This window comes from Neodiprion virginianus, chromosome 1 (genome assembly GCF_021901495.1).
Source record: "Neodiprion virginianus isolate iyNeoVirg1 chromosome 1, iyNeoVirg1.1, whole genome shotgun sequence".
In the NCBI taxonomy this organism is placed as follows: domain Eukaryota; kingdom Metazoa; phylum Arthropoda; class Insecta; order Hymenoptera; family Diprionidae; genus Neodiprion; species Neodiprion virginianus.
Genome location: NC_060877.1, coordinates 28,283,757 through 28,295,306, shown reverse-complemented (window position 1 = coordinate 28,295,306; position 11,550 = coordinate 28,283,757).

The window sequence follows — 11,550 nt, the reverse complement described above, 5'->3', positions numbered from 1 at the left end:
CGCGGATTTTCTCTCTCACTTAGTAATCCCGATCACTGGATATCAGAAATCACGAGACTTTGTGTCAAACCAGATGCTCGTGCAAGATCACTGATTTCACGTGTTTCTACGCGTTTCGAACAAATTTCGAGTGATTTTAAAAAGCGAAGGGGAATGGAGTGAATCGACACTAGTTTTAGATTTCCATTAATTCCGTTTGTTGTCAACAGTTTTTCACGTTCATTTCAAACTGATTTTAATCTGCATGATTTCAGGCTGTTATAAATATTTGATTTCTCGAAGCAAACAGCCCCGCCAATTTCAAGTAATTTCAAGTAATTTTCGCACAAGTTTCGATTTTCACTGATTTCACAGAATTCCGATTTTAAACTTCACCACCTGACGTGATTGCTGATCAGTTCCGACGCTGATTTCTAACCGTTTCCACAGCGATTTTAAAGGGTTAGACAGTCAATTTTCACGAGTAAAACGCCCTTCGGCACACACAAACACATCCGAATCCGTCACTACACACTGAGAACTTGTACGTACATGATACCTCATGTGCCATCACCGTTACGATCACCGAGTTACTGCAGAGTGGAGAATCAGAATTTACGAGATTACTATCTCTAATTTCGTCGAATATAAACAAGAATGTATATCAGACTCAAGCGTTCACGACAAAAGTAAATACCCTCATGCCGTATTCGCTTTGCTGCGGGTTCATTCACGATAATTCGAAAAATAAAAATGAAGAACATCTGTTGCTGGGTAATTTGCGATTGTAATTTCAGCATGACAATTAAATACACCCACACCTTGGCAAACATGAGCCAGAGTAAAACTGTATGCAACAAAGCTGAATTTTGTCAAAATATGCCCCGCGCAATTGATTTCGTTCATTTTGTCATCTGGTGGTAAAAATCATCAACATCTCTTAAAGTATGGAGGAGAAACGGGCAAAGCGAGGCCTGAGAGCCGCGAATCGCGGTCCGACGGTCGGCGTTATGCAACGTGTTACACGAAAAGAGGGAAAAATCGAGGAGGCAAGCGGTGTCCTTTGAGAAAGCGAAAGGTACAACAGCCCGTGGCGACCCAACACCCCGCCTTCCCTAATATGAAGAAGAACCTCTTACAAGCTCTTTAAGCCGTGATATCGATAAGAAAGTGTTGCGAACCTTCGCGCGCGGTTTATGGCCGAGCCGTAAAAGCAGGGGTATACCTACCACCATCAGAACACTCCGTTTTGTTCTACTTCCCCATTCCCCGCTCAGACCGCCCATGCGGCGGTAAAACCTCACCATATATACCCGCCTATTCTACGCCAGGGGTATATCGATGACATACATGATTTACCGAAGATGAGAGGAAGACACATTTTCGCACCTGTATAACAAATTGCGCTGTGCTCCTTAGTACAATTTTTATACTCACTGCATCCACTATAGATATATATGGGGGATTCCACGTCAAATCGAACAAAGAAATCAGAATTTTTCCCTGACCATTTTTTATGTTTTCGCCCTGTTACTCACTTGAAGTTTGCATTGATAGCATCAAATCTGAATTTTTTTAGATTTTCCTAACCAAGCATTTTCCTACCACAGCTAGTCAAAAAATTAGCTTTTGACGATTTCTCATTTTTTCAAGTTAACATAGCTTAAAATTCAGATGACATATGTGAAAAGTTCCGGTACAAAAGTTACGCATCTTTGTATGAAAATAATTTTGTGCGATTTTTCCTCCCTCGTTAAAGTATAGTTTTGATGAAAAATCTTCTGTGACAAAATGGTGCTCTGATCGAATTGGCCGAAATTTTCACACAGCATGTCTTTTTCAATACCAAATATTGTCCGTATGCTTCATAGTGGGCGGAAAAGTAGTTCAAAACTTACAAGTAATCGTGTACATGGACCTGTGAAATTTCTCATCCATACGTAGTATAACGTGGCGGTATGAACGGAGAAAGTTATACAGTCGCTATTACGATACGAAACACGTCGTTGAATTCTTACCTTGGATGAATGTGCTTCAAAAATATTGTCCGGCGGTACGGAACTCACGTATCGTGTCAGGAATCGTAATAAATGATAGACTGAAGTATGCACCTCGAGAAAAAGTCGACGAGCGAGATTATAAACAACACGCGTAACAATTGAAGATCGTGCTCGAGTGCGCGGCAGCGCCACGCGCAGGGTAAGATGATTGCTTGTCGCGCCGCGAACTTTGAACCGACTTCTCGCCACTGTGTAAATATTTGTTGATATATCTTCTGAACCACTGCACCGTCCACTATGAAGTTTTCAGACAACATTTCGCATTGCAGAAGGCGCGCTTTGTATAAATTGTAGCCCATTCGATTGGGACATTTTTCAGTTACGAATAATTTGCGCGCGCTTCTATCAAAGCTACACTGAAAAAGGGAATGAAAAATCTGATAAACAAACTCTCGAGAAGTTCACGAGAGAACCTAAAATTATTATGAGGGAACTTTTTTTCATATGTCGTCCAGGTTTTAAGCTACATAGGTGCGAAAAATTAAAACATTGTTGAAATCAATTTATTGGATGAGTTGTCGCGAAGAAATCATGTGTCGAAAAAATCTGACAAAATTCAAAGTTCATCCTTTCAATATGCACTTTCACTGGGTGAAAGGACAATCAGATTAAAATGGATCACTGAAATCGAGCGTTCGATTTCACGTGGATTACCCCATATATACTAAATCTTCATTTCAATGTCACATCTTACAATTAACGAATACCACAGCTTTATAATATCGGATTAGTCAGTCCTATAATATGAAGATTGAATTCGAGAAGAAATCACCGTTACACATAAGCACTTTTAGGCGTATGCAAAGTATGTGATGAAAAAAATATGAGGCTATTTTTTGTCTACCGTTGAAGATATGATACTATCATATCACATAATTCACAATTTTAATGTAGGCTTCATTGAATCCCCGCTAAATCCACACACTGACTTTTCGTTTTTGTTGGTGTTGTTTTTTAATTGTTTCTTTTTTTGCACGCGGATATTTATTTTTCTCGGATATTTTCCTTGCTTTCGAGTGAGTTGCCGTTAATTTACGCGAGAACCGCACACCACCGCAATACCTGTAGATCGAACAAAATATTGCCAATATTTCTTTTTAAACCCATATCGATAAGCCGGCGAGTTTAAGCGGCTTTGCGGTATGCGGTGGGCCATGAGAAACCGTGATAATGATTATAAAATATTAAACGGTACATCTACGAAACGGTTAGGGATCAAAAGTGTTGTTTCATACTCTCGCATGATCTGATAGATATATTTAAAAACATACAAATATCGATATTAGAATTATAAGCAAAAGTTTATAGACATTGTTGCTTCATTTCCCATCACAATAATTGTTCCGTTGAACTCTATGTTGCCTGATTTTGTTTCGTTGTCAAAAGCCGATCACCGGAACAGATTTTTTTTATAAGAGTCGTTTCAATACTGCCATTTCTCGATCACCGTCAATGTCGATCAAATTCTGTAAAATTAAATAATTCAACGACGCCAACGTGATGGAAAAAAAAGTTTCCAGTGAATTTGTACGTCGTAAAATTGACCTTATCTACTTGATTTTTGACAATTTTGAATCATCGACCTCCAAGCTTTCGTTTACAACTCCACTATTTTATAGTTATTGGTATATTTTCAAAGAAATCTTAGCACTTTGTAAATGCACAAATTTGCCTCGGTATTAGAAGTTTCCTTGCGGGGTTCATGATCGGGATGAGGACTGGTTGAATAAAATTAAGAAGTAGTAAAACCCGCCGCACGTACTACAAGCGCAAACAGATATTACCACATGTACGTATTGAACACACACACGCCGTACGAGTATACGAATCGGAAAAACGGCAGCCTACGTGTAATTTTCCCAGGTAGAGCTTTCCCTCCTGCATATTTAATTGCTCGCACATCCAACTTGCACTCTACCGGACGGTCCTGCACGTCTCTGCTGTCATATGCCCAACACGACCTGCACGAACATCGTCGCTACGAACGCGAAGAGTGCACTACCAGAATATCTGGTCCGCTTGTTCTGACGGTAGCATCGCATCATTATCATAACAATACCAGAGTATGCAGATATAAATTAATGCGTATTCTTCTGTCGGGGTTGGCTGGCTGCTCTATGCAGGCAGCTTCTGTCGGTTGACAGGGCGAGATGCTCTGGCAATACCGTGCCAAAACTCAAAACCTCTATACTTTTGTTCGTTTTCTTTTTCTATCTCTCTTTCTTTTTTGTTAGGAATATTAAACCGGTTTTTCATCCACGCCAAACCACCCCTTCCGTTAAGGCCCTCGCTTCATTCGAGTTCCACCATTAATCAAAATTAATTAAGCTCACTTGTGGTTGACTGATTAGTAATTATATTCTGCATTCGATTCTTTTTTTTCTCAGCTTTTCTGACTTACATCTCCGTGTTTCAGAATTCATTTGAACGAGGTGCAGAATCAATGACGTAAACTGTTGGAAAAATTTAACGAAACGTAATATCCCGACAGGTCCAATTTATATTTGTGTTATTTGTTACATTTCTGTTAATGAATATGGCACACATTTATTGTGATTTTAACATTTGAATTGTCATTTCGACATTTCATTAGTAATTTTCAGTTTCTCTTATTACTTAGTAATACATTAAAAAGTGGTTGAATGAATCAAAAAACTTGAGTGGACCAGCTCGGACTTTTTTTTCTAAACGTGTAGTTTTCTCAATTCTTTTCGAATTCTTTTAAATCCTCTTTTTCGATTCAATGCTACCATTTCTCTGATTACAGGATTTTTCTTCTCAGTCATTCCAAAATATTCGTCGTATAGATGAATAGATTATTCGAAAATGGATATTTCAACAGGGCAAAACAATTTCCAATAAATTTTGACACGGTCAGCGATCGGAATGAATCGCAAAACAAATGTAATTCAACCGATACGAAAAGAATTACCGAGTCGCTACTGACCTGGAATTTTTGCAATAACATTGATTCGATTTCGGATTGTACTTGTCTCTTCAAATTGGAAAACATGTAACGAATTATTGTGCACTTTCCGCAATCGTCGCTCACGCAATCCACGCAAATTTTGCAATTTGCAGGCACCGCGATTTCTCCCGTCCGCTCAACGCCTCATCGGTGTTTTGTAAAAATTTTTATTTTAGCGGTCGGCAAAATTGATGCGACGGTCCCATGCGAATAAAATCCGTCATATGCCGGCTACCCACGTGTTTTCAGATAAAAGGTATCGATATCGGTGGGATTGCATCGATCGACGACGGGGGCTAAGCTTGAATCTCGCGTGCCCTTCATTTTGTCCGCGAATATTCACTACCGCGAGGTTCAAATATTCTCACGGGTCACCCGGACGAGCGTATCTACAATAAAGCTATTGAAACAAGGTGAAACTCGTTTAAAGAAATTAATTATTATGCGTGGCGGTAAGTAGATTAGGGCGTCCATTATTTTTCCGAGTAATTTTGTGGTTTCAACGCTGACGATACATCAATGAAGAGCTAATATGCATAAATACATAGAAATACCGTAATTAACCCCGAAAAGTTGTTCAGGGACAATCGCGAGAAATTAGAACTCGTCAAGTGTTGAATTTATAAACGCTCAATTTGCTAATTACGTCTTGCTGGGCGGACCGCGTCATTCGTTGTCTCGTCCCGACGTGACGCGTGTAATTAATCGTTTGTAACGGCCTATACTTTCGATTTGTTGTTCGCTTTTCATTTTCCAATTTCTTCTTTTTTTTCAAACCCTCTTTTAATTTTTTTTTTTTTTTTTTTTGTTTTTTGTTTTTCGTTTTTTCTCCCTGTTTTCGCCCTTTTTTATCACTCGTTTTTTATCTCTCCCCCTTTTTTTTCACCTCCCTCTGCTTTTTCCGCCGCTCGTTTCCCGCTTTACCCCTTCTATTCCTGGCCGACTCCTGCAGCACGAGGCCAGTGGAAGCGGCATGTAACGCGTCCCCAGGGTTCACTGGGACAAAATTCACCCCCGCTGTTGTTTACCTACTTTGCACCGTATGAGGTTCAAAAATGAATGTGTGCTTTTACTCTCGTGTTACGTATATGCATCTACGCGGGAAAGAAAATAAATTATTACTCCTCGTATTAATCTGACGGATGCGTGCATGCGACGTACTGTGTATAGCTGAAACACGCGAATACGTGTGATACTTGTATCATCTGCTGTATCATACTCATCTGCTCCGAGTAATTCCCGATTACATTTAGCTTGTAAGCCGAGGAACCAAACCGTCTGCGGTGAAAATAAAGAAAATACACGTATACATATATATTATACATTTAACGTGTGTGCAGATTATATCAGCGTTTCATTTCCACTTTGCGAGAGCTGGGCCCTGATTATTTTTCCCAATTACCTGCACGTGATTATCTTTAGCGCAAGGACGAATTAGAAGGCGACGTCGGATTCGCAAGAATTTAATTTCCTCGCGGTGCGGCTTTAGGTGTATACCCCAACTTCGGGACGAGGTGAGTGAACCCGAACGAGGGCTGAGAAAATCAAGTTGAATGCGGAAAGGAAAAGTCTTTGAACCCCGGTCCAATTCTCAGATTTCCGTCAGCATTTCGCGTTAAGAACTTGTAACACTAATTTTCACTTTCTATTTTTCTTGCAATTTACGTGAATGCAATTCGATGTAAAATGAAACACAGAAAAATAATAAAGTAAAATATTTTCCCATTTTTCTTACCGGTTTACACGCTCTTACGTTGCGACTAGTCAGCTTTTCCCCATATATGGTATAATAAAAACGTAATCCGACCTAATCTCACCTCTTTGTCTCTCTTTCTCTCTTTTTTCTGGAGCACGGATCTTTTCAAAAAAAATTTCAATTCCATCCCTTCTGCAGGATGAGATATACACGCACGCAACTAATATGGGTTCAACTTTATGTTACGTGAATTTACACCGCGAACCTATAATTACTATTGTTAACGCTCAATTTGCAATAACTGCAGAGATTGTGAAATAATGAATTGATCTTCACTTTCACGTATCATATTATCCATAGACACATCAGCTTGCCTTCACGCGAGGCTAATTTTTTTCGAAAACTCTTTATACTCAACTAAATCCGTGCGAAATAACGCACAGTTTGCAAATAATTCGTCGCAATTGCCAAAATGTAACTAAAAATGAATACCAAATCGAGATTAATCCCGAGTTTCATCCTGTAACAAATTCGACTGTTTACACGGTTCGAAAAGATTTCCCATGCATTAAGTTCTCAGCATCCGGCAAATCCCGGCAGATGCAATTCGACGCACACATGCCTTACAAACCTACGACTAGCCCCGTACGTATACACACACGGATCTGTATATATATAATATACATGTATCCACATGTAGTGTATATTCCGATATAGTATAATGCGAAAATAAATCAGCTTATCGAAACCAGGTAGAATGTTTTCTGGGTATTGGGTATAGGAATCGGCCCTCCTCGGGCATTGTAAAGATCCGTGCCCGCAACGGTTCCCAATTCTCGAATAGTTTCCAAAAAAACATCATCAACCCAGACTTCCTATACCGATACGACTTTTTTGATTTACTGCAAAACCATGAAGCCTTTTTCCGGACTCCCCTACTCACTCTCTCTCTCTCTCTCTCTCTCTCTCTCTCTCTCTCTCTCTCTCTTCATTTTAGAATTACGGCACGGGTAGCTCTGCAAAAAACTGTACGAAACAAAACGAGAGCAATAAAAAAAAAAAAAAAGTGTAAAAAAGCATTGCTCAGGGGGGAAAGGCTTGATTGAATTATTGGCTGATGTGCGCAACGAACGAAACTTTTACCCTGAAAAATTTCCCATTATATTTTTGTCCGCTTGTTTCGGCATATCGCTTTACCTACCTGAAAGCTGTGTGTATGCCTACCCTAGCAACTGATTGCACGCGTAATTCTCGTATTCTCGATCGGTATTGTCCATTATTTTCTACAATGCGCGTAACAATTATCATCGTCATTTTCGAAAATATTCTACATCGACAAAAACTTACAGTCCAAATAAATTGATGCAGCAATAGTTTACGGAGCGATGATTTGAAGCGACATGTGGCTGCGTAAAAATACACGCGATAAGTGTATTTTAAAGAAGCTAGACAGAATTCTCTAGAGAATCTCAGGATTCCGTCTGTTTTTCTATTTTTTCCTTCCATTTTCTGTTTTCTGACGACTATCGCCGTGTTCACCGCAATAAATAATGAAAAAAATAGGTGAAGTGAGTAAGGAACAAATAAATTGCTGCCAATTTAACACCATCTGCGCGGATGTTAAATTTCCAAATTGCCAAAAAAAAAAAAAACTGTTCCATGTAAAATTCTACAACGACCAATTTTAACATCAACAAATTATCAACATTGGGCAGACCATTGGAAATCCCCTTCTCACGATCGCACCTTCCTCACGGTTTGCGTCACCCTCGGCGTTGCAATCAGTACAGCTGCAGCTATACACTTGAGTGAAAAAATATGGACGCGTGTGCCCAACTCCGTAGAGCAACGGCCACGAAGCACCGACCAAGAAGATCCTTGGCCTCGTTTGGCCGGCTACTCTTGGATACTCTTTATGGTGGGTACTCCTAGCCCTCGACCGTGTGTCCGTTTGGATCGAAGCAAGCGAGAGCCGCATCTGCAGCTGTAACTTTCGGGACACGCGTTCATTGTCACCGAGACTTTGGAAATTGAAAAATTGTCCAAGCTCGACGGATCCACCTGGCCCAGAGCACAGGACCTTCAGAGGTCCCGGTGAATTCCTCCTCGAAAGGATCCTTTTAATCGTTGCCCCTCTCTCCCCCCACTATCCAGCTCTCTTTTTCCCACGCACCATGCACAGATTGCACTATACTTTATAAGCGTGCCTTTGTTAGCCAGTGCCTATCCTGAAATATACCTGAGATTCAACTTTTCGTCCATCTTTACTTCGAACGTCACTTATGTTTCTGCGCTGCCGCGGTGAGTTGCCACTTTGGGCAACCGTCGGAAAAACGATGTTGTCGTTTCATGGCGTTCTCGTACCGACTGACCCTTGGTCTGCGGGATGGAGACGTCGTAGATGTCTACTTTGATAAAGTTCCTGCTCTTCGGAACGCAGATCATTGACTTAAATCTGACTACAGGCATCTCTTTTTCTTTCGTAAAGACGAACGTAAGATAAAAATGCCTGATCGACAAGCGGTGAAAACCGTGGTTGGACGCAGGTGCTTCTTGTGCTTCTCCAAGCGCCATGGGTGCGGATAGGAAAAGAGCATTTAACCCCTCCTGACTGTAAAGGCTAGGGCATCGACTTCACCACCATTGAAAGGGGCACACGCTAAAAATTGGGGCTGCGCAGCGCGGTGCAGCGCAGTGCACCCCTAATTTTGACCAGTACCTATCATGGCGGTCATCACCCTCGAGGTTTGCACTGCAGGGTAAGGGCAGCCCAATGCGACGTGGAGTGAAGGTATGTTTTGTCGCGAGTTAAAAGAGGAAAAACCCCCACACTTTGAGCGATTCCTCGGTTCACCTTTCCCCGGTTTGTCGAATCTTCACCAGTCGCTTCTGAGGAGTGAACCAACTGTAGCGTCGCACAGCCAGAGTATTTGATCGGTTCGAAGCCGGGTCGCTGCACCGGTGAAGAACATCTGCCGATTCTAGGCCTAGAGTAGTATACCTTGTATATCGGCGCGTGGCCCGGAGCCAATCAGAGCGAGGGTATTGTCTTCTTCGGAGAGCAAACGTCGGGACAAAAGGATGTCCTGCGGGAGGACCTGATTTTAATCTTTACTTTGGGTGCATGTGTACCAACGACTCTATACATACAGAAACAGATGGGGCTTGAAGACCCGGTGAAACGGCCTGTGGTCTCTCTCCTCTCCTCCTGCTTGACAAGAGAAATCTAGAGAGAGAGAGAAAGAGCGGCCGGAGCACAGAGCAGAAGAAGACTGGGCGGCGGAAGACGAAGAGGAAGAAGAATTGGCAGAGTAAAACAGCGGAGTAGGTTCATTTCTACCAAATGAGCTGCAAGAGGGTGGAAAGGTACAACAGCTCCTGAGGGGTTGCCGGGGTGCTAAGGTGAGGGAGGTCCAACGCCGGACACTAATAGGGGATGATCGTCCTGGCAACACCCGTAGTTAACGCAATGGATTGGTGGCCCGGATCGGGACTCGGACAAGCCAGCCTCCGCGCTGCTAACCGTCCGCGAACATGTAACGGAACTTTTACAAGTCGCAGGTGATCACGATTCGAGTTTATCCGTGGGTGTTGCTGGACCCCGATGATGTAGGATCACGATTGCTGCAGAGGGAGTTGAGTCGGCCTCTCGGTCGTCAAAGATTGGATCCATGATCGGTGATTCGAGTCGAGGAATTTGGTGTTGGTAATATATGACGAATCAATATCGCACCGACGTACCGCCTCTGCCTATGTCGAATGTACTTACATCCAGTTGGTGGGCTGCTAAGTCATTGCGTCGAGCGCGTAAGCCGTCTAAGGAAGTCACGGAATCCCCTAACAAATCTCAGTCTCGAGTCGCCTAAGAATCAGCTAATCCACCCCGGGTGATCCGAGTGACGTCCCTTGGCTTCCGAACCTTTTCTTTGCTGCCCTTACGTCTTGTCCTTCGACGAATAGAAGGTGCAGTTTCACGTTTCCAATTTAACGAATTCCTTCCGTGATCCGTCGTGTCGCGTGTCCCGAACTCTCCATCGCCTCGGAGGACGATGAACACCGCGCATTTGATTCTATCGGGACCATGAAGCAGTTTTGGTGTACCAACGGCAAGCAGGTGTAAGAATTCGATACGCTAACCGACGATTATTATCACTATGATTTCGGTAAATAAAACTTCGATTCATCATCACGCGATACTATCGGAGTACTTCTTGCTGCACCGAAACACCGTGCAGAGCCCAGCCGTTTTTCAGCGGGCACAATCTTGCTGGCAAAATCTTCCCGACGTATACGTACCCCTGCACATTCATTGTGCCTTCACGTATGGATGTACGGCTCATCTTTCTCTGCCCTCTCCTTCCGTCCCCGTTTCCCCCTCTTCCTCTCGGTCCTTCCTTCGCATTACTTATTTCTAGGTCCCTGAACAGCTGCCTGGAATTTTAAATACCAACGTCACCACATGTTCCAAAAGTCAGCGCTGTATGTAAAGTACATGTATTTTTCATTTTTCTTTTCTCTTTTATTTGTCTCGTAGTTTTCCTCATCATCATTATTACCATTCCTCCCTTACGATCATTCTTCGCGCTCCAGGATTGCTCGATTCTTGACAATGGTACGTATCTTCCGGCAATCCTGTGCATTCTCCCCGCTCTTCCTTCCCCCCTCCCCCCCAACCCGCTCTTTTTTTTGTCCTTTACTCTTATACCGATAAGTCCGGCGACGAAAAGGCACCGATCAGACGCGGTTCGACGTTCAGTTCTGAAGTTTACCGCACGAATGCGGCCAGGGGATGAAAGGTGGGCGCCAGCCTTGAACGCCATCGTTCGCTACATCGTGTCACATCTGGA